Source organism: Vulpes vulpes, chromosome 14 (genome assembly GCF_048418805.1).
Source record: "Vulpes vulpes isolate BD-2025 chromosome 14, VulVul3, whole genome shotgun sequence".
In the NCBI taxonomy this organism is placed as follows: domain Eukaryota; kingdom Metazoa; phylum Chordata; class Mammalia; order Carnivora; family Canidae; genus Vulpes; species Vulpes vulpes.
Window position 1 is genome coordinate 13105038 of NC_132793.1, and position 23380 is coordinate 13128417.

Here is a 23380-nt window from a genome sequence, read left to right on the forward strand (position 1 = left end):
AATAAAATCATCTTATAAAGTGTTAAACCATTTTTCCAAAGCTTGTAAAGATTTGCAGTTAATTGTAGTTGAAGATTTGAACATCAATTCTTTTAGGTAGAAAAAAGAAAATAAGGCTCCAAGGAAATCTCATACAAAAAAAGCAAAAGGAAAGAGGGTATATAAGCACAACTAACATTTGCAAGTAGCAACGGTGAGGGCTAAGTCAAAAGCTACTTTAAAAAATAACTCAAGGGGATCCCTGGGTGACTCATCGGTTTAGCACCTGCCTTCAGCCCAGGGCGTGATCCTGGAGTCCCAAGATCGAGTCCCGTCAGGCTCCCTGCATGGAGCCTGCTTCTCCCTCTGCCTGTGTCTCTGCCTGTGTGTGTGTGTGTGTGTGTGTGTGTGTGTCATGAATAAATAAATAAAATATTTTTTATAAATAAATAACTCAAAAAATAAAATAAAATAAAATAAAATAAATAACTCAAAGCACAGAAGTCTAATACCATTTAATAAATAAGTATCCCTACAATCTTTAGGATGCCAAAAGCATTTTAACAATTTGCTTTCCATTAAATCATAATACAGTGTTATGGGATCCCTGGGTGGTGCAGCAGTTTGGCGCCTGCCTTTGGCCCAGGGCCCGATCCTGGAGACCCGGGGTCGAGTCCCACGTCGGGCTCCCGGTGCATGGAGCCTGCTTCTCCCTCTGCCTGTGTCTCTGCCTCTCTCTCTCTCTCTGTGACTATCATAAATAAATAAAAATTTAAAAAAAATTAAAAATAATAATAATAATAATAATACAGTGTTATATTCATGAAGAATACATATTTTGTGTATGTTATATTGTCTGCACCAAAGCATAAACTCCTTTCTAGGCAGGGATCTTTTTTCTTACTCTTTTTATCCCTGAGGATGCTTTACACATATTAGATAAGAAATTAATATTAAAAAAAAGTCTTGGGGCACCTGGCTGGCTCAGTCAACAGAATATGTGATTCTTGATCTTGAGGTCATGAGTTCAAACCCCACACTGAGCATGGATCCCCACTTTAAAAAAAAAGTCAGGGTGCCTGAGTGCATCAGTCAGATGGGCATCTGACTCTTGGTTTCAGCTCCGGTTGTGATCTCATGGGTGGTGAGACTGGGCCCGCTCCCCACCCCACTGCTTGCAGGGAAGAGGTGGAGTCTGCCTGAGATTCTTTCCCTCTTCCCCTCTAAAATAAATAAAGAGGGGGATACCTGGGTGGCTCAGCGGTTTAGTGTCTGCCTCCGGTCCCGGGCATGATCCTGGAGTCCCGGGATCAAGTCCCACATCGGGCTCCCTGCATGGAGCCTCCTTCTCCCTCTGCCTGTGTCTCTGCCTCTTTCTCTCTGTGTCTCTCATGAATAAATAAATAAAATGTTTAAAAAAATATTTTTAAAAAATTAAAAATTAAAATATAAAAATATTTTTTAGACTCAAAATAATTGAGGAAAATAACTATCTAAAACAATTCATTCTCAAAAGATGCCAATATGCCAAAGTAAGCTGAGGTAGGCATTTACTTTAAGGTGTTCTCCTACCTTCTTCTCAAGCCTGAGAATTATACACTTAATCAACATTTACTGAATGTCCACAATGTTATTAGTCCCTGGCAGATTCATAAATTCAGCATGATTCTCTAAAAGGATACTCACTAATGTGACTCTTGATCTCAAGGTCATGAGTTTGAGCCCCACATGGGGTGCAGAGATTACTTAAATAAAATGTTTTAAAGGTTTAAAAACTAAATAAATAAATAAAAGGATGCTCACTACACCTAGTCAGGGAGACTAATACTAGTGAAGCAATTTGTTATGCATGGCATCTTGTAGTGAGTACCAAGTGCCAAGCTGGGCAGAAAAGACTAGAAGCTTGGCAAAAGAAATAACCACAAGTTCAAATGAATAGGAAAAACACGTAATAAAAGAGCCAGAAATGAACCTTAGATAGTTTGGAAGAAAAATGAAACTAAAGGTTTCTAGTTGTTCAACCCAAAAGCTTCTGAGTCACCCTTGATTCTTCCCTCCTTCTCTACTGCCCTGCCCCCACCCTACTGGCCACCCCCCACACTCAATCCATCACAAAATTCTGTTGGCTTACCTTCAAGATACATACTAAATCTGACCACTTCTTATCACCTCCACTACCACCACCTAGGTCTAAGCCAACATTATCTCATACATGGATTACAGTAATAGCCTTCTAGTAAGTCTCCTTACTTCTTGCCCTCTTAAGGCTACTTTTCATAAAACAGCTGAAGGGCATCTCTTTAAAGCCTAATTCAGTTTACTTGTTCTCTGCTAAGCCCTACAGTGAAGAAAGGGTATGGGTGTACGTATACAAGCACAAAGAAAAATGAATGGAAAGACAGACACACAAAATCTTCAATAATGGAGAATGAAATTTACTGGTAATCTTTATTTGCTCTTTGATTTCTTTATTTTCTCCTTTGTACCTTTCTGTATTTTCCACATGAACATGAATTACTTTTGTAACAAAAAATATAGAGCTTTAGGGATGCCTGGGTGGCTCAGTGCTTTGACTCAGGTCATGATCCCAAGGTGGGGGGAAGGGGAGGGGAGTGTCCTGGGATTGAGCCCCACATCAGGCTTCCCGAAGAGAGCCTGCTTTTCCCTCTGCCTATGTCTCTGCCTCTCTCTGTGTGTCTCTCATGAGTAAATAAATAAAATCTTTAAAAAAATGAAAGGCTTTACTTTGGGGGGGGGGGGGTCAGAAGATCCCCCTGGAAAAAACAAAAATAAAACACCTGCAGTAGTTCTCCACCATGCTCAAAGCAAAAGCTGAAAACATTACAGCCACCACTGTTACCTCTCAGATTTCTTCTCTTACTACTTACTCCTTTATTCACTGTGTTCCAGCACACTAGCCACCTTCTGTTCTTCAAATACACTAAAAATGCTCCTACCAAAGAACCTTTGCACTGGCTGTTCCCTCTGCATAGGTCACTCCCCGCTCCCCAATATTCAAAAAGCTTACTTCCTGGACACTTTGCTCAAATGCTACTTTCTCAGAGAAAGTTACCATGACTACTCATGGAAAGTGTAAATTCCACAACACACATACACACCACTTTCCAGTCTCCTTATGAGGGTTTTTTTTTTTTCCATAGTCATTCTGGTCCCTAGTATATCCCTAACATCTAGAGAACAGCCAGACACATAGCTAGCACTCACTAAATCTCTATAGAATAAACTAAAACATGGAAACAGAAATGAGAATTAAAGGATTTTGGACAGTGTAAAAAGGTATATTCTATGGGGACGCCTGGGTGGCTCAGCAGTTTAGCACCTGCCTTCGGCCCAGAGTGTGATCCTGGAGTCCCGGGATTGAGTCCCATGTCGGCTCCCTGCATGGAGCCTGCTTCTCCCTCTGACTGTGTCTCTGCCTGCCTCTCTCTCTGTCATGAATAAATAAATAAAATCTTAAAAAAGAAAAAAAAAAAAGGATGTACATTTCAGGAGTCAAAGACAAAAAAACCAATCTGATAGGAGCAGAGAACTTGGAACAAAGAAGCCTTCCACAGGCAAAGAGACTTTGGTAACAGTGAGTAACTAGAAAAAATGAGAGACTTGAAGGATGGTAAGTTGACAAAAACAAAAAAGGCTATGGGCCAGAAGAAAACTTAGGTTGAAAGGAAAGGGATAAAATAGTTGGGAGACAAAAAGGGCTGAGAAGAAGAGGGCATGAAGAGGTCAGAAGAGTTATAAATACAGGAGAAGTCCAAGAGGAAGGATGAGACTGTACAGGGAGGAGCAAAAGACCACAGGAAAGAGGTGGAGCCTATGATTATATCACAATACTGTTGTTCAATCCTAAGACCTAACAATCCTGAAAAATACATACATTTTATGCCTTTGTTTCCAAAATGTAAATGACTTAGAAGTGTTAAAACACACAAAGACGTGTATGTGTATCAGCTGTATCACTTTGAACATTCAAATTCCTCACTGTAAAAATACATAAGAATTTAAAAGGTTACAGGTGCCTAGCTGGCTCAGTTGGTAAAGCATGTGACTTCTGATATTAGGGTTGTAAATTCGAGCCCCACACTGGATATAGAGATTACTTAAAATCAGCCAAATAAGCATCTGACTCTTGATTTCTGCTCAGGTCATGATCTCAGGATTGGGAGACTAAGCCCCATATCAGGCTCCAAACTGGGCATGGAGCCTGTTTAAGATTCTCTCTTTCGGGATCCCTGGGTGGCGCAGCGGTTTGGTGCCTGCCTTTGGCCCAGGGCGTGATCCTGGAGACCCGGGATCGAGTCCCACATCGGGCTCCCGGTACATGGAGCCTGCTTCTCCCTCGGCCTGTGTCTCTGCCTCTCTCTCTCTCTCTCTCTATGACTATCATTAAAAAAAAAAAAAAAAAAAGAAGATTCTCTCTTTCCCATGGGGCACCTGAGTGGCTAAGTTGGTTACTCTTGGTTTCAGCTCAGGTCACTATCTCAAGGTTGTGGGATTGAGCCCCAACTGGGTACCACATTCCATGGTGAGTCTACTGGAGATTCTCTCCCTCTCCCTCTGCTCCTACCCTCTCTAAAATAAATAAATCTTAAAAAAAAAACAAACAAAAAAAAAAAACCTCTCTCCCTCTGCCACTCCTGCCCTGCACAAAAAAGGATTTAAAAGGTTAAATTCATAAAATTGGAGTTTTTAAATTTCATACCTTAAAACTACTGGTAGGCACTTGCCATGAAACAGATGAAAGATGAAGGAAGGTAGAGGTGGGCAATCCCAATCTTTTAGTAATCTACTCATCATTCTGCTCTGCCAATTTACAGAACTGGGCAACCTGTATTTCCCTCACTAGGAAAACAGTGTAATAGGATTTGCCTTGAAATTTGAAATAGCCAAACCACAACACAAATATCAACTTTAATACAAAGTCTACTGATGCTCTGAAACATTAACCTGAGAGAAGTTAAAATGTTTCTTGAATTCACATCAAATTAATATTGAGCTTATGCAAATCATTTTAAATTTTTTTAGTTTTCTGAGAGTTCAATATAGTATAAAACTCTATACAATAAATATCTACACAGCACTGTACAGTGATTTTATGTATCTATATTCTCAGAGGCATAATGAATCTACTAAACAAAAAAAAAAATTTAAAACAATTTTTAAATCAAAAGTTTTAAGTAACTGTGCAAGTTATGCCCTTATCAGTGTTACGCCACAAATGAAACAAACACACAGTACCTTAGAAGTGTGAATGTATGCACTCATCACTAAAAGCTGGCCAAGTGCCATTGTATCATTGATAGAATAGCTTCAAATTCCACTCAGAGCACAACTGCAGTTGCACTGAATCCAGCAGTATAAGCATGCCTGCATGTTATTATGAAGAATCGTGGAAAATTTCACAGGCTGACATCCAGAACGTCTGCGGTTCTTTTCATATTTCTTTCTTCCTGCAAAGTAGTTATTAGACCAGTAGCTGTTTTATTTTTTTTAAGCTGGAAATTTCCACTGTTTTCTTTTTAAACTAGTCTTAAGTGTAAATTACAAAATATTCCAAAATTCCAGCATGATACAAAGAATAATTTAGACACAGAAGAATTAAAATATCAATCTTCAAACTAGGGTGAAGGGACTAGTAAGCAAACTAAGGTGTCACTCTTTTCAAAGAGTAAAGTTTCTAGGGAAATATTTAGGCAATTTAAGGTTCCAATAATTTAATATAAATTCTAAATGTGATAAATAGCACATTGTGAAGCTGGTATTTTGTCATTAGCTTGTAGGGGAGGCACTCAAAAGCCAATATAGGGGATCCCTGGTTGAGCGCTTGCCTGTGGCCCAGGACACAATCCTGGAGTCCCGGGAATCGAGTCCCACCCCACATCAGGTTCCCTGCATGGAGCCTGCTTGTCCCTCTGCCTGTGTCTCTGCCTCTCTCCCTTCTCCCCCAACCCCCGCCCCTTTCTCATGAATAAATAAAATCTTTATTAAAAAAAAAAAGGGGGGGATCCCTGGGTGGCTCAGCGGTTTAGCGCCTGCCTTTGGCCCAGGGCGCGGTCCTGGAGTCCCGGGATCGAGTCCCGCGTCGGGCTCCCGGCATGGAGCCTGCCTCTCCCTCCTCCTGTGTCTCTGCCTCTCTCTCTCTATCATAAATAAATAAATCTTTAAAAAAAAAAAAAAAAAAAAAAAAGCTAATATAACCAGTAGAATAGTTAAGCACAGACACCATGAAAAGAGAAGACCATATATAACAGCTTGGTGAGAAAGGACTATACTATACTAACAGAGGTTAAGTCACAGAGATCAGTAAGGATTCAAGAGGGAAGAATGACAAACCAGCATAGCCTTAGCTACTACAAAGTTTTTAGAAAACTACGTTTTAGAAAAGTCTTCAACACTTTTTCATTAGGATTATACCAGACTGATATATTTGATGTTTTTAATCTTACTCTGTAATAATAAATGAGGAAATAGATAAGAACTTATTAAAGAGGTAAAAAGACACATCAAGTTCCCAGCTATTTAAGATGAAAAATGACTTTTAACAGTTAAATACAGTAGAAAATTTATTAAGTTTAAGAACTGCTGGGGATCCCTGGGTGGCTCAGCAGTTTGGCGCCTGCCTTTGGCCCAGGGCACGATCCTGGAGTCCCAGGATCAAGTCTCCCGTCGGGCTCCTGGCATGGAGCCTGCTTCTCCCTCTACCTGTGTCTCTGCCTCTCTCTCCCTCTATCATAAATAAATGAATAAATCTTTAAAAAAAAAAAAAAAAAGAACTGCTATATCCGGGCAGCCCAGGTGGCTCAGCGGTTTAGCGCCGCCTTTTGGGCCAGGGCCAGATCCTGAAGACCTGGGATCGAGTCCCACATCGGGCTCCCTGCATGGAGCCTGCTTCTCCCTCTCCCTGTGTCTCTGCCTCTCTCTCTCCCTCTCTGTGTGTCGGTCATGAATAAATAAATAAAATCTTAAAAAAAAAAAAAAAAAAAAGAACTGCTATATCCTAGGTTAACAACTTTAGTTTTTCCTTCCATTTACATGAAGAAATGGGATTTTTATACATTTGCATTACTGTTATCCATGCTTTAAAACAGTTGTTATTCCCCAAAATATACATATAATCAAAAGCTTGAGCATTAGTACAAAAACACTGATCACCAATAAAGATCTGTACCACCAAAGACAGAGAAAATATTTGCAAAATATATCTGATAAAGACATATATCCAGAATATACATTTTAAAAAAGAAACTCTTAAAACTCAGTAACAAAAGCAGGGGGGATAGAGGTAAATCAGTAGATCAGTAGACCTTTAAGTAATATCTTATTTAGTGGTAAAAGACTGAATACTTACCCACTAAGACTGAGGGTAAGACAAAGATTATCTCCCCAAATTGATCAAACAGATCACAATCAAAATCCCAAGACTGCATTAGTCATTATAATAAAGAAAAAAAAAAGAAAGAAAAAGCATACTAATTGAAAAGGTAGAAATAAAATTATTCACAAACATGATTACCTATGGACGTAATCCTAAGGAAACTACATAAAGTTACTAAAAAATGAGTTTAGCAAGGTTACAAAATATACAGTATATAAAAATCACTCATATTTCTACATACTAACAAAATTATTGGAAAAGTTTAAATTTTTTAAATACTACGTACAATCACATTTTAAAATATGGAACTTAGTGATAAATTTGACAGTAAGATCTATATGCTGATAACTACAAAACACTAAGAGAAATTAAAGAAGACCTAAGGAGAGATCTAGGACAAGTTCACAGAAGACACAACATTTTTAAGAAATTGATTCTTCCCAAATTATCAATTGGTTCAATGCAATCACAATCAAAATCATAACAGAGATTCTGCAGAAATCAGCAATATTCTTCTAACTGTATGGAAATAAAAGGCAAAAAGGGCCTACAAGAGCCAAAACAAATGGGAGAAGAAATGACAAAGTTGGATGATTTATCTTATCTGATTGCAAGACTGGGGTTAAGACAGACAGATAAATTGACCTGCACATATGTGGTTGATTTTCAACAAAGGTGCCAAGACAATCCAATGGCAAATGTATAATCTTTTCAACAAAAGAAAAATTCAATAGCCATATACCAAAATATGAACCTCAACTCTTATACACAAAAATTAACTCAAATGGCCATATACTCAAATTTAAGAGCTAAATCTATAAAACTTCTAGAAGAAAACATAACAGTAAATCTTAATTACCTTGGGTTTGGCTAAGATTTCTTAAATGCAACAAAAAAGGCATGAACTATAAAATGCAAAAATTAATAAATTGAATTCCAATGACATCAAAAACTTTTGCTCTTCCAAAAAATTAAGAAAATCAAACAGCAGACCACGGTCTCAAAAAAAAAAATCTGTTTTAAAGACAGAATAAGCACGCAAGCAGGGGAAGGGGCGGAGGGACAGAGGAAGAGAGAGGGCTCCACACTCAGCACAGAGCTCAACACGGGCCTCTATCTCACAATCCTGAGATCATGAGCAGAGCCAAAATCAAGAGGCAGATGCTTAACCAACTGAGCCACCCATGCACCCCTCAAATTAAATATTTCTAAAACATATATCCAAAAAGGTTTGTATCTACAGAACTCTTAAATCTCAATTAGCTAAACCACCCAACTTAAAAATAGCAAAAAATATGAACAGACATCTTACCTTAAAACAAGTACATGAAAATATGCTCAACATTATTACTCATTAAGGAAACTCAAATTAAAGCTATGATGAAATACCACTATACACCCACTAGAATGGCTAACATTAAAAAAAGACTGACCAGGGCAGCCCCGGTAGTGCAGTGGTTTAGCGCCGCCTGCAGCCCAGGGTGGGATCCTGGAGACCCGGGATGGAGCCCCATGTCCGGCTCCCTGCATGGAGCCTGCTTCTCCCTCTGCCTGTATCTCTGCCCCTCTCTCTCTGTCTCTCTCTCTCTGAATAAATAAATAAAAAATCTTTAAGGAAAAAAAAAAAAAAAGACTGACCATATTGAGGAGCCTGGCTGGCTCAGTGGGTATAGCATCTGTGTGACTCTTGATCTTAGGATTGTGAGTTGGAGCCCCATGTTGGGTGTGGAGATCAAAGAAAAATTTTAAATCTTAAAAAAAAAAAAAAAAGAAGAAGAATCAAGACATATAAGATGAAATACACTTTGAGAAACAGCTGGCAATTTCTTTTTAAAAAAAATTTTTAGCATTTTATTTATCTTAGAAAGGGGAGGGAGTGAGAAAATTCAAGTGTGTGGCAGGTGGCACAGGGAGTGGAGTGGGAGAAAAAGTCTCAAGCAGACTCTGCACTGAATACAGAGCCCAACACAAGGGCTTGGTCTCACAACCCTGGGATCACCAACCTGAGCCAAAACCAAAAGTCAGACACTTAACTAACTGCACCACCCAGGTGCCCCAGTTTCTTAAAATTTTTAAGTGTTGAACATACACCTAGCATGTAACCCATTCTATTCCTATGTATTTACTCAAGAGGAAATAAAAGCCTATGTCCCTACAAATCCTTGTATACAAATGTCACGGAAGCTCTATTTTTCTTAATAAAAGACTGAACACAACCCAATGTTCATCAACAGTTATCTATGTGAATAAACTGGGATAAAACTATACAAAGAAATAGCACTAATCAATCAAAAATAAAACTACTGATAAAGCAGGGCACCTGCCTGGTTCAGCTGGTAGAGCATGCAACTCCTGGTCTCAGGGCTGTCAAGTTTGAGCCCTGCACTGGGAGTAGAGATTACTTAAAAAGGAATATATAAAAATCTACAGACATATGCAACAACATGGATAAATCTCAATATAACTATACAGTGCTAAGTGAAAAAAAAAAAAAAAAAAACCAGCTCCCCTCAAAAAAAAAAAGTACATAGTACTTCTGGATTTCAGCTCAAAGGAAGCAAAGGGGCAACTACCTTCAGTCATCCCAAATTCAGGCTCATCCAACACCAGATGCCTCCAACATGCTGCCTACCTAAGTTCAACCCCAACTACATCAAACTTATATACCTGAGGTACGCCAGTGAGGAAGTCAATGCCATGTCAGAGCTGGCTCCCAAGATCAGCTCCTAGATCTGTCACACAAAAAAAAGGATGGTGATGATATCACTAAGGCACGGGTGATAGGAAGGGTATGAGGATTACAGTGAAACTGACCATTCAGAACAGAAAGGCCCAGATTGAAGTGGTACCTTCTGCCTCTGCTCCGATTATCAAAGACTTCAAGGAACGTCCAATAGGCAGAAAGCAGAAAAAAAACAAGTGAGCGGCCTTTGCCCTGTTAACCACAGGAGAAATATTACTTTTGATGAGATTGTCAACACTGCTCAACAGATTAGGCACGTCTTTAGCCAGAAAATTCTCTAGAACCATTAAAGAGATCCTTGGGACTGCCCAGTGTTTGGGCTGCAATGCTGATGGCTGCCACCCTCATGACATCATAGATGACACCAACAGTGGTTCAGTGAAATAGTCGACAAAGGAGAACAACAAAGGAGGGACGCCTGGGTGGCTCAGCAGTTAAGCATCTGCCTTTGGCTCAGAGTGTGATCCTCGAGTCCCAGGATAGAGTCCCACATCAGGCTCCCTGCATGGAGCCTGCTTCTCCCTCTGCCTATGTCTCTGCCTCTCTCTCTCTCTCTCTCTCATGAATAAATAAATAAAATCTTAAAAAAAACTACAAAGGAAAATATTTCAAAAAAGGATCATCTGACAGGGAGGTGGATAGAATACACAGCAACAATTCAATTTATATGAAATTCTCAAAAAGGTCAATTAATCTTCAGTGACATAACGGAGATCAGTAATTACAGAAGATTGGGGGAGGAATGGATTTTAAAGAGATACAAAGATACTTCTATTAGAGTCACTAGGTATTTTCATATTGTACTTGTGGTGACAGATCACAGGTGGACTTCAATGTCAAAACTCAAATTGCACACTTTAAATATACAGAATTAACTGAATGTCAATTATACTTCAATAAAGTTGAAAAAAAGAAAAAAGTGAACTATAGTGATAGAAGGCAAGAACAGTGGTTGACTGAATACTACAAACCCCTGAAAAGGACTGAATACAAATGGGCAAGATAGAACTTTTTAGAGATGTGAATGTTCTGTATCTTGATCGTGGTAGTAGTAACACAGCAGTTTACATCTGTCAAAACAGCACACTTAAAATGGTTCGATTTTAGTATAAGTAAATTATACTTCATAAAAGCAGATATCTACATTATTAAAAGCACATCCAAATGTTATATAATTACATTTTAAACACCTTTAAACACACGAAACAGTATATAATCACAACATATTGTAGTTTACCACCTCATTAATCTATGCTATCAGTCTGACATTCTGACTTCATTTTTTAGGCTTTTATTTGTAAGCAATCTTTATACCCAATACGAGGCTCGAACTCACAACCCCAAGATCAAGAGTCCCATGCTCTTCCAACTAAGCCAGCCAGACACCCCTTATTTTACATTCTTTAAATTTTACATGATTTTTTTTTATGTTACAAAAGAAAAAGAAATCATAAAAGCACAAGAAGAAACACATAAGGGAAACAAGCACTTCTATACACCGCTGGTGGATTCATAAATTGATACAACCTCTACAACCGGGAGCTAGCTGCAATTATCTATAAAACTTAAAATTTATACTTTTTAATACTCTAGCATTCTACTTCCAGAAATTCTTATATGCTCTATAACAAAACATGGGAACAAAGAAATACATGAGGATATTCACTTACAGCTTTGTTTGTAGTAATATGAAACTAAATACAATACATATCCACACAGTGAAATACTGTGTAACCATTAGAAAGAATTTAAAATTATAAAAATAGATATGAAACCTTGCCCAAGATCATTTAAAAAATATACACAATCCAGAACAGGGCTCCTGAGTGCCAATTACATAAGTGGGTTAGTTTTATGAAAATATATCTACCTATACTTGTACATTTTTTCTGAATGTACACTACACCTTAATATAAAGCTTACCCAAAAAAAAAGTAGCAGAAATTCACTAAATTTAAAAGCTTTTAAGCCTATGCATTTATAGGCCTACAGTTAACAATGACTCTACAGTTAACAATAACTCTGAGAGGGGACAGGGATATGGCTGGAAGATAGCTGAGGAAGGATGTCTTTCCACTGAATACCCTTTGGTACCTTGTGAATTTATCCCATGTGCAACAGTTATATATATCAAAAAATATTTTTGAACTGAGACCATTTGCAACCATATCTCTGTATGAGTTGGGATTTTCATAATACAGAAATAAACTAGAGACAGAGATGGATTTAGATCCATAATAGTTCTTCATAACCCAATTTCAAATTTTTATATTCATCACAGCAATCTCATTTCCACTGCCTTTATAACCAGCAGTTTAAAATTCAACAAAATAAATTTTAATAAAATCACATTTTCTATTTTGAACAGGGTTTTGTAGAAGACTTCATTTGAAGAAAAAAAGGGCTCTACAGTACAAAAGACTGTTAAATGAGATGATATACATTAAACACCCAACACTGTCCAAGCATATAGGCTTGGATAAATGGTAGCTTTTATCTTTTATATCTAAGAATATGAATCAGCACACAGGAAAAAGAATTTTACTAGAGTAAAAGCGGGTAAGACAGAACAAGGGAAACTTAACAGCTAAAGTACAAAATTCATAGAATTAAGGAGATAATGCTGGAAATACAGATTAAGAGTCAGATTATGAAAGGCTTTGGGCACACCAGGGGAAGGAGTTTAGTTTCATACTTAGACAAAAGCAATAGATCTCATGCCTTCAAACAGTCAAACATGCAAAGTTTTGTTTTGGTTTTTTTTTTAAGATTTTATTTATTTATTCATGAGACAGAGGCAGAGACACAGGCAGAGGGAGAAGCAGGCTCCACGCAAGGAGCCCGATGTGGGACTTGATCCCAGGACTCCAGGATCACGCCCTGAGCCAATGGCAGATGCTCAACCGCTGAGCCACCTAGGCATCCCCAGAGATAAGTTTTTAAAAGGTAAATAAGAGTGACACCTGGGTGGCTCAGTGGTCCTGGGATCGAGTCTTGCATCAGGCTCCCCAGAGGGACCCTGCTACTCACTCTGCCTATGACTCTGCCTCTCTCAGTCTCTTAGGCATAGAGATTACCTTTATAACAATAAATAACAAAGGAGAAAGGCTCTGTCACAAAAAACAGGTGAAAATCTAAGTTTAGTATAACCCCTCTGGAGGCAACTAGGAAAGAGCCATTAAAGTTTTAAATGTTTATTTCCTTTGATTCAGAAATTTCATTTCTAAGATGCCTATACTGAGATATACTCAAGCCTACACACAGATCTACATATAGTTCACTGCAGTATCAATCAAAATAGTAAAAGACTGGAAACAGCAATGCAGAACTGGTTAAAATAAGTTACACACAAAATCCATTTGTACAGTGGAATATTATACAGCCTTTTAAAAATGTGAGATATATAGAAGGCTCTCCAAGTTCTTTTGTTAAGTGAAAATAGTAGGAGCCCCACTTTAATCAGAAATAGAGGGAGGACAGCCCATGTGGCTCAGCAGATTAGTGCCGCCTTTGGCCCAGGAGTGATCCTGGAACCCCAGGATTGGGTCCCATGTCCGGCTACCTACATGGAGCCTGCTTCTCCCTCTACCTATGTCTCTGCCTCTGTGTGTGTGTGTGTGTGTGTGTGTGTGTGTATCTCAGGAATAAATAAAATCTTCAAAAAAAAAAAAAAAAAGAGGGAGTGGGAGAGATTAGGAAAAAGATACTGGAGAGAGACATCCACAACTATACATACAGAATATCCTCTAACTTCAGTAACCTTTGGAAAGGGGGGTAGTTATAAAGACCAAAGACTTGGGGGACCAGGATCCTTACTTTTTCAAGGTATACCACCTTTTTGTACTGCTTCAATTCTATCATGTTTATGCCTCCTTTTCAATTAAAAAATTTTTTAAACATTTTTTAATTTTTTTTAATGTGACTAAGCACTACAGAATAAAAGATGTGGGAAAGAGAGATCAGAAGCAGTAATTAAGACCCTTTAGGTCTACCTATCTCCTCCATGAAGCATTCCCTAACAATTCCAGTTGAAAATGACCTTTTCTTCCTCTGAATTTTTGAACCACTTATATTGTTGCAACTATATTTTTTCAATTATACTTATTTCTCAGCTAGATTATAAGCTCCTAGGTCATAAAGAGATTTTAATGCCTACAATACTTAGCACAATTCTTTGGAGAACAGTGATACTGAATACAAACATCTGACAACTTACAGGACTGTCAGTCTTACGGCATTTGGGAAATATGAATGCATGCAAGACCCAGACATGATTTATCTGGGACAACTCTATGAGGGAGACATACGTCCCAAGCAAATCCTTAGGACTCTAATTTTATCCCAATATCCAAATAGAAAAGCTGACCTGAGGGACACCTGGTTGGCTCAGCAGTTGAGCGTCTGCCTTTGGCTCAGGTTGCTCAGGTCGTGATCCCGGAGTCCCTGACCCAGTACTACATCGGGCTCCCTGTGGGGAGCCTGCTTCTCCCTCTGCCTTCTCTCTGTCTCTTATGAATAAATAAAATCTTTAAAAAAAGAAAAAAAGAAAAACTGACTTGAGAGTTAGAACTCTAGAAACTTTCATATCGAAACACCAAGCATTTGAGGGAACTTAAAATGAATATATTTGAAAAAATAATAGATTTCAAAAAGCTTAAAAGAAATGGTCCCCACCTCAAAAAATTGACAATTTGACTGACTCTGTCCTACCAATCAATACTGACTCCTGTGCATGTGAGGAAATAATAAAGATTCATATCCTAAAATAAGAACTATATTTTCAGCTGTGGTGGCCTAGGAAATTTACTTAAATAGGATCTGAACTGGACCTTGAAGACTAGGCCTAGATAACAAGGGAGAAGAGGCAGAAAGCAGCAGTGTGATTGACACAAGGGACAACACAAGTAGGAAAACTGAGTTTAAAAAGACTATGTTAACAACTGAATACTAGGTTAAGGAGGATTGTACTCTGCAGATTTATAAGCAAAAACTGTAATCAAAATGATGTTTAATAAGTACAGAGATGGGGATCCCTGGATGGCTCAGCGGTTTAGTGCCTGCCTTCGGCCCAGGGCATGATCCTGGAGTCCTGGGATCGAGTCCCACGTCAGGCTCCCTGCATGGAGCCTGCTTCTCACTCTGCCTGTGTCTCTGCCTCTCTCTCTCCCTCTCTCTGTGTCTCTCATGAATAATAAAATCTTTTTAAAAATAATAATAAGTACAGAGAGGACTAAGGGAAAGAACAGAGACTGCTTTGAAAGCTGTTACATAACCTAGAAATGAAGGGCCTGAATTACAGTTTTAGAATTTTTTTTTTTTTTAATGATAGTCACAGAGAGAGAGAGAGAGACAGAGACATAGGCAGAGGGAGAAGCAGGCTCCATGCACCGGGAGCCCAACAACGTGGGATTCGATCCCCGGTCTCCAGGATCGCGCCCTGGGCCAAAGGCAGGCGCCAAACCGCTGCACCACCCAGGGATTCCTACAGTTTTAGAAATTGTAATGAAAATATATTTAAGGGGTGCCTGGGTGGCTCAGTCAATTAAGTGTCGGCCTTCAGCTCAGGTCATGATCCCAGGATTGTAAGATTGAGCAGGGAGCCTGCTGCTCCACTTGCTTGTGTTCTATGTCAAACAAATAAAATCTTTTAAAAAACATATATGTAGGGATCCCTGGGTGGCGCAGCGGTTTGGCGCCTGCCTTTGGCCCAGGGCGCGATCCTGGAGACCTGGGATCGAATCCCACATCGGGCTCCCGGTGCATGGAGCCTGCTTCTCCCTCTGCCTGTGTCTCTGCCTCTTTCTCTTTCTCTCTCTGTGACTATAATAAATAAATAAAAATTGAAAAAAAAAAAAAAAAAAAACATATATGTATACATAAATATATTTAAGAGAAATATATCAATAGGATTCTGAAAAAACAAAACCAGGTTTATTCAAATCCACTCACTTAACACATTGAATATTTAAATGACCAAGTCTTAAAATGCCTTACCTCTGAATTCTTGCTAATGATCTCTCACCAACAGAAATTGCTCTCTCCATATTAAAATCTTACTCATTCTTCAAAGATCTGCATCCAGATCACCTGGTGAAGTAGTCCCTTTCCCCCTCTGAACTTCTCCTTGACTTCATAAGCAAAATTGATTGCCTTGTACTGAAGTGATGTGAATACCTGATTGATTGTGTGCACTTGGAGGTCAAAACCTTAACTCTCATAGTGCCTTAAACACTACAAGCTTAATAAACACTGATTAAGTATGTGTGTACAGAGAGTGGGCAAGCGCCAAACAGTAGCAAATTAAAGATGATTAAAGCTTAAGGCCTCATGGCTAAGAGAATGGTCTTAGGAAAAATCAGTTTAAAAAGTAACATGTGGGAAGATTTTGTACTTTAAGGGAAGAAAAAGAAAACTGGAATTTACTGGACAAGTTCACAATTCCAGGTTTACCTAACTTGGGATCCATCCACCTTCTACCAATCTAGATGTGGTTGTGCACTTTGAAAGTAGCTTCCTGAATTCATTTTACTGATTCCTGATAGTACTCTTAAAACTTAGTATAGTAATAGTCTGATTACATGAAGAAGATACTATATTACTGGCCCTCCAATGGATGCAACATGTGTGTGCAGTTATTTTTCTCACTAGCAAAGTTAGATTTTCCTAGATGCAGCCAAACACTTGCTCTGACAGTAACAGGGCCAACTACCTTGGCTGGGATGAAAGTCTTACAAAACACCATGAACCTGGATGAAGCAGAAGGTGTTTAGACTAACGACACAATTTGATGAAGAGAATACTGGGTAATCCTTAAAACATTTTCAAATAAAGTTGCCAAATTTCAATCTGGAAACAAAATCAAGCTGATACAGCTACTCTACAGTGACTTAAATTCAATAATCCATTTCACTGATGACAGTTTTACTGAGAGTAAAGAAAAATATGACTTTATTTTCTTACAACAGAAGGAGGGGGCTGAAAACTCTCTCCCCCTCCCACTTACAAAGGCACACGTGTGCAAGCAGGCGCTCTGCAACTCCTAGCATATACTACAGTGAAGTCAGGAGCTCAGTCATCCACTCCAAACTGATGAGTCAGCACTGACAGGTTACCATTATCTGGTATAAAGAGCGTAATCCATTTAATGTTTGACCAAGAAAACTTAAATATAAGGCTATTCTACATATCTATACAATGCTTTAAGTTTATAGAATTTTCCAATATAATGAACCTTGGAAGAATATATACTCCACCCTCTTTGTTTTATAAATTTCAAGAAAGACCCAGGGACTAATTTGCAGGAAGCTTACAGTACTAGTTTACAAATTATTCTCAATTCTTCACAGGTAAGTTTCATTTTCAAAGTAACAAGCAAACAAATGATACTGATTAGGTAACCAAGGGGAAATATTCAAAGGCTTTCACATGTAAACTTACATATATACATATATATGTTTATTTTTATTCATCTCTACACTCCTTGTGGGGCTCGAACCCATGGCCTGGAGATCAAGAGTCACATGCTTTTCCAGTTGAGCCAGCCAGGTACCCTGAGATTTTTTTTTTTTTTAAGTTGTTTTAAAACCGAAGTATGATAATGCTGTTCTTTCCACCAGTAACACTCTCATTTATAAAAATATCAGTTTAGGACACTTAGATTATGATAAATACTTCCTCTCAAAGTAAAAATAATTTGGTTTTAGATTTTACTTAAACAGAATAGTAAAGAATATTTACTCTAAAAGCCTCTCCTTTTTTTTTGTTAGAACTCTTTCTTCCCCTCCCCATGCTTTCTCCTCTTTTGTGCTCAAGTTCTCAAATGCATAAGATGGAGGAACAATACCACAATGCAACTGCAGGCTTCCTGCCTACTAGCCAGTCATTATTCTTGACTCAAGAACTTTCAAAACACTGCTTGGGTTGCTTTGAGATTCCCTCTTTCAGATTTTCCCTCCTTCATGGAACATCTACTTAAAAGAATGACTTCAAAAATGTCTTGCTGCACCCAATCACAACTCTCTAAGCAAACTAAAAATGCTAGCCTTAGATATGAAGGTGGGATATAAATGCCTTAAATTCGAACACCAATTTCAAAGTACAGGACAGGAAAAAAAAAGTATTTCTGGCCAAGCATTATAGTACTTTTCTCATTAATCTTGTTTCTGAAAAATTCATATTTATGACTACTAAACTACCATCACTTTTTTTTTTTTTAACACCATTCGGATCTCTATCTCAAACTACACTGTAATCAATGGAAAAGGGCTACCCTAATTATAACTGACAAAGTTCAAAACAAATTGGAGTATATTCATCTATTTTTTTTTTATTCATTTATTTTAAAAAGCTATCAAGGGCAGGAAAAATTACCAGCAGCAGTCACCTGGAAACCTAGGGAATTTCCCATTTCCTCTGACCACACTTTGATGGTGGCAGTAGTACTTAAAAATTTTATTGTTGAGATAAACCAATGGAGCTACTTTATACTGAGACATGTGGGTGTTGGGAAGGGGGATAAATTATATGCCCAGTTCAGCATAAATTCTTTCCTTTTTAAAGGCAAAAGCATTAAATATGAAAGTCAAACACATTGGTTTACAAGTAACAACTTGTCAAATTGTTACAATAAAAATTTTTCCAACGCCTCTAACAAAAATAAAAAGACTAATCTATTCCAAACAATATTCAAAAAAGCTCAATTCCAGTACAACAAAATAATTTAGCTAGTCCCCTGGAGTTTGTTATAATGGGATTTAACCTGTACACTCAACATTCAATTAACCATGAGGCTTATCCTAATTGAGGATTATGCTGACTTCTGCAGTCTTTTCCCATCTATCCATCTACCACTCCTACTCAGCTGCCATAGCTACCAAAAGCAAAGCCCCAGGGAGCAGTAGATTATCCATTACTATGTGGTACCCATGCCAATATTCCCTTTTCATTCTTATGTGGATGATGAAGAGTTAAATTTAGTAATCTAATCAGCCTAGTTTCCAAAAAGTGAAACTTCAGAACCCTTACTCATAGCCTCTAACCAAAGAAATTAAACATTTTAGAAGAATACCTTCATAAGTGAAGAGCAGACAAGAAGTTACCCTTCCAAAAAAAAGTCACTTTCCTAGAACATATCGATAAAAAAAATATTAATGGAAAAAATAAGGCACAGACATCCCTAATGAAAACTAGGAAAAAAGACTAACAGAAAAGACTAGTCCATTTGCTCTTAAAATATTCTTTGAAATGCATAAAATCCATTTGCCAGATAGGTCAGACTTTCCTTTGCCTATAAGCCACATTTACTACAGTTAAATAAACCTTAATTACTGCCACCGCCGCCCCCCCCCCCCCCCCAAACTGACCTAGGCCAGCAGAACCTACCAAACTGAGTTAATGCTGACAAAGTTGGAACCCGGCAGTACACAGTCTAAGAAGATTATCCAGTTTGTGGATAAATCAGCCTCCTAGACAGCGCAGGTCTTCCTTTCAACTCCTGCTGTGTATCTTCTGGCCATTTTCCTGTTCATTTAACAACTCTCTACCAGAAGGTAGGAAAGGGAAAGGCGATTAAATTCAAGTCAATTCCATCATTTGTTAGGAGCTGAAAATAAGGTTAGACTCAGGATAAACTGCACCTTAGCCCAAAACAATCTCCCAGAAATCCTATCAAAAAACCAGTGGACTAAATGAATTTATCTAACAAACACTAACAAAATGAAGGAATGAGCCTCATTACAATAGAGCCCCTCCTCCACTTTAACAGAGAAATGTTCATTTTGTAATCCCCTCCTCTGACCCCCAAAAAAGCACTCAATAAAATGGAAGAAAATGCCTATATTTTACTGCAGTACTCAATCTCAATCTAAATTAATATACAGTCACCTATTTCTTTAATCTGATGAACTATGAGAAAGAAGGAAAGTAAATATGCATTTCCAATACTAATTTTCTGCTCCCAGAGTTTTAACCACTCAACAATGAAAAAAAAAAAGAATATTCTGCACTACAGAATATATACTAAGTTCAAACCAAACTAGGACAGGTCCTGTCTGGTTTAACCTATGAGAAACTTGTCAACATGATCAACAACTAGTTTTTCTAGTCCTATATATCATTAGAGTAACAACTGCATTAAACTGTGGTCGCTTTCCAATGTAGACAAACAGCCACTGGAGGCTACTCATTCTAAACTTGCAACAAATCAAGTTTTCAAAAGTAGTCTACATCTTCAGGCCAAGGCTCGAAATTATATAGTCTAAAAAAAAGTAAAAAGAAACCCTAAAGCCATTTATTTTAATACCAATTCAGCATAGGACAATAGTTTGGTTTTCTATCATACCCTACAGACCAAACTAAAATATTCTTAAAACCTTTTTTAAAGAATTCTAAAAAACATAGTCTTTAAAAAAAAACTATTCTAGAATAATACAGTTAAAAAAAAAAAAAACTTTATACTATGTCCCTGACATAGTAAGAAAGTTTATTTCAAAAAACCCATCAAGAAGGTTTTATTAGTAAGTAACCATCTCAAAAACTATTTTTTATTTCGCATCTCCTAGAAAAAAGATCCAGGGTCCAGCAGTACACGCACTCCTTACTGAATAAATTCTAATTTATTTGTCTAGAGATGGGGCAGGATTTATTGAAATACTGTTATATAGGGATAAAAATTTATCCCTGATATGAGAAATAACTCATACCCAGAAGGATACACAGTATACTCAATTTCAAAATATAGTGAATTTATTTAACACCATCCCTAATAGCCTAAACTATAATAGCCTAAAACTATAAGATTTTATTTATTTATTCACGAGAGACAGAGAGAGAGAGAGAGGCAGAGACACAGGCAGAGGGAGAAGCAGGCTCCATGCAGGGAGCCTGCTGTGGGACTCGATCCCAGGTCTCCAGGATCACCCTGGACTGAAGGCAGCACTAAACTACTGAGCCACCCAGGCTGCCCATCATTGAATTTTTTTAATGAATTGTTAGTGTTGGTAAATTTAAAACCACCATTCTAAAACTTACAAAAATAGAAATCCTGTTAATTATGCTGAGGCTGTTTTGTATTTTTGAAGCCTCTGCAGGTAAGGAATATTTTACCTTAATATTTCATACAACTGCTCTAGATTACAGCTTCCCACCTATTCTACAATCCTCATGTCCAAAATGTAGTTCTATATGCTAAAGGCTGGCATACGCCTCTTTTTTTTTTTTTTAAATACTGATTGGACAATTAAGTCACTTCTACCAATACATAAAATACCACTATAATTTAGGATCACAGGCAACCTAGATTACTGCTCATTTAAATGCAGAACCTGAAGCAACCTCCAGTGACAGGAGCTATAGTGTTCAATATCATTTTACATGTTACAGAGGCTTCACCTTACATACAAACAATGAACCCTGGCAGCCTTCTTCATCCTAAAGCCCCACAAATTGTTACTTCTTTAAAGGTGTTAGTAGTATAGAAGGCAACATAAGCAGTGTTAAGTTCAGAAGCCTTTTCTTAATGGCTATCAACATTTGTTCAAGACAACTGAAAAGAAAACATTATTCCCACCACATTTTCCCTCTCTTCTGTTCATTTTATTTTCCTGCTTTTGGTACCCAGCAAGATTATGTTTCAACTAAAAATATTAAGATAATTATTCCAAACACCAAAGATACTCTAGAAACCAGTAGTAGTCACCTACTAGGAACCTCCAAGGAGCTCGAATTGGAGGGCTTACCGGAGAGACTCATTTTTCAATGTTTGTGTACCTTTCGAGTTGGGTTTTATATCTGGTATAACCGAGTAATAATTTAAATTTTTTCCCAAGAACAAACATTTCATGAACTTCCAGATTTCTGTTTAACATTGTAGTTTATGCAGCATTCACAAGACCTGTGTTTGGGGGTTTTTTGGTGGAGCTTTAAGGTTGGAGTTTTTGTTGTTTTTTTTTTTTTTTCCTTTGGGTTTTTTTTTTTTTTTTTTTTTTCCGTCATCCTCTATACAACCTGCTGCAACGCATACAGAAGCTTTTTTTTATTTATTTTTTTTTCTTTGCAGCCAAGGGCCGGTTAGGTGGATCCGAGCCCAGGCATTTAAATCAAGGAGATGCATGCAGCAATCTCATTCAATACTACTACCACTCACTCATCTCATTCAAATCCATTTAAACCCACTGCAGCAAGACAGCTGGTACTCACTCGCCTTCCTGTTTCTTTACGGTACAGGCTTAATAACAAAAACAGGTTGGCTTTGAAGCGCTGCTCAAAAACTGCAAAAAAAAAAAAAAAAAAAAAAAAAAGGAAGTCTTCACATTCGGGAGGGGGAGGGGGGAAAAAAAGTTTCGACTTCGGGAGAATTTCATACCTTTCGTGTCATTCCATTTTGGAATCCCGAACTCCTCCTGCTAAGTGAGGTTTTGCAACGATGCTTTCTCCCTCTCACGACTGCTCTTTTGGTTAACTTTTCCACCCCGAGTGCCCTCAAACTAGAAGCAACTAAGCCTTCCAACGGCTCCTGGCTTTTTGCTAGTGGTTTGTGTTGTGTTTTGGGTTTTTTTTTTTTTTTTTTTGGAGGGGGGGGGTGTTTTCTGTTTTGTTTTTGTTTTTTTTGTTTTTTTTTAAGGCATGTGCAAGACAATTTAAATCACCACAAACTGAACCGATATATGGGAAGATGAGAGATGGGGACGAGGTGGTGGTGGAGGGGGGAGGGAGGGTAGTAACTAGTGATAATAAAAGACAGCCAAAGCGCCCAAAATCTGATCCACCAACTTCCCACTTGCCATTTCCCCAACCTTCACAGCAGAGGTAGCGGGGGGAAAAAAAAAAAAAAAAAAAAAAGCCTTTTCACGGAGGAAAAAACTGTGGAGAACCTACCCTTGGCCAGAATGAAATTCCGCAGATAACTCGAGTTAAAATATTAAAAACGCCTCTCAAGTGCAGGAGGGAGAAGAGCCGCAAAACGCAAGGCGACTGTGAGCGCGACTCGGAGGCTGGCGGCTGGCGTGGGGGTCGGTGGGGTCGGTGGGGTCCGCGCCCCCCCCCGCCCCCTAATTCTCCCGGAGAACTGCGGGGGCGCTGAGGCAGCGGGAGGAGGGGGCGCGGGGAGCGTCCTGAGGCAGCCCCGGGGGCTGGGGGGGGCAAAACTTCAGGGACGGGAGGGGAAAGTGGGCCCCCCACGGCCCCCCCAGCCCTCGGGGTGACCCCGCCGCGTGCGGACCCCTCAGACCCCCGGGCCGGCTGCCGCCCCACCTCGGCTCCCCTCCCCG

At 38.6% G+C, this 23380-nt stretch overlaps 1 protein-coding gene across 8 annotated transcripts in view; it reads right to left on the reverse strand.

Annotated features, from left to right (window-relative positions):
* The window catches only part of NCOA3 (nuclear receptor coactivator 3), a 143758-nt gene that overhangs the window by 120013 nt on the left and 365 nt on the right, over window positions 1-23380 (reverse strand). For 3 of the 8 annotated variants that reach the window (XM_072735637.1, XM_072735639.1, XM_072735636.1), the window contains exon 2: window positions 22311-22381. The exons of the other annotated variants lie outside the window; for them this stretch is intronic. The gene's annotated coding sequence lies outside the window, so the exon portion shown is untranslated. The remainder of the gene's footprint in view (window positions 1-22310; window positions 22382-23380) is intronic. 8 annotated transcript variants of the gene reach the window in all.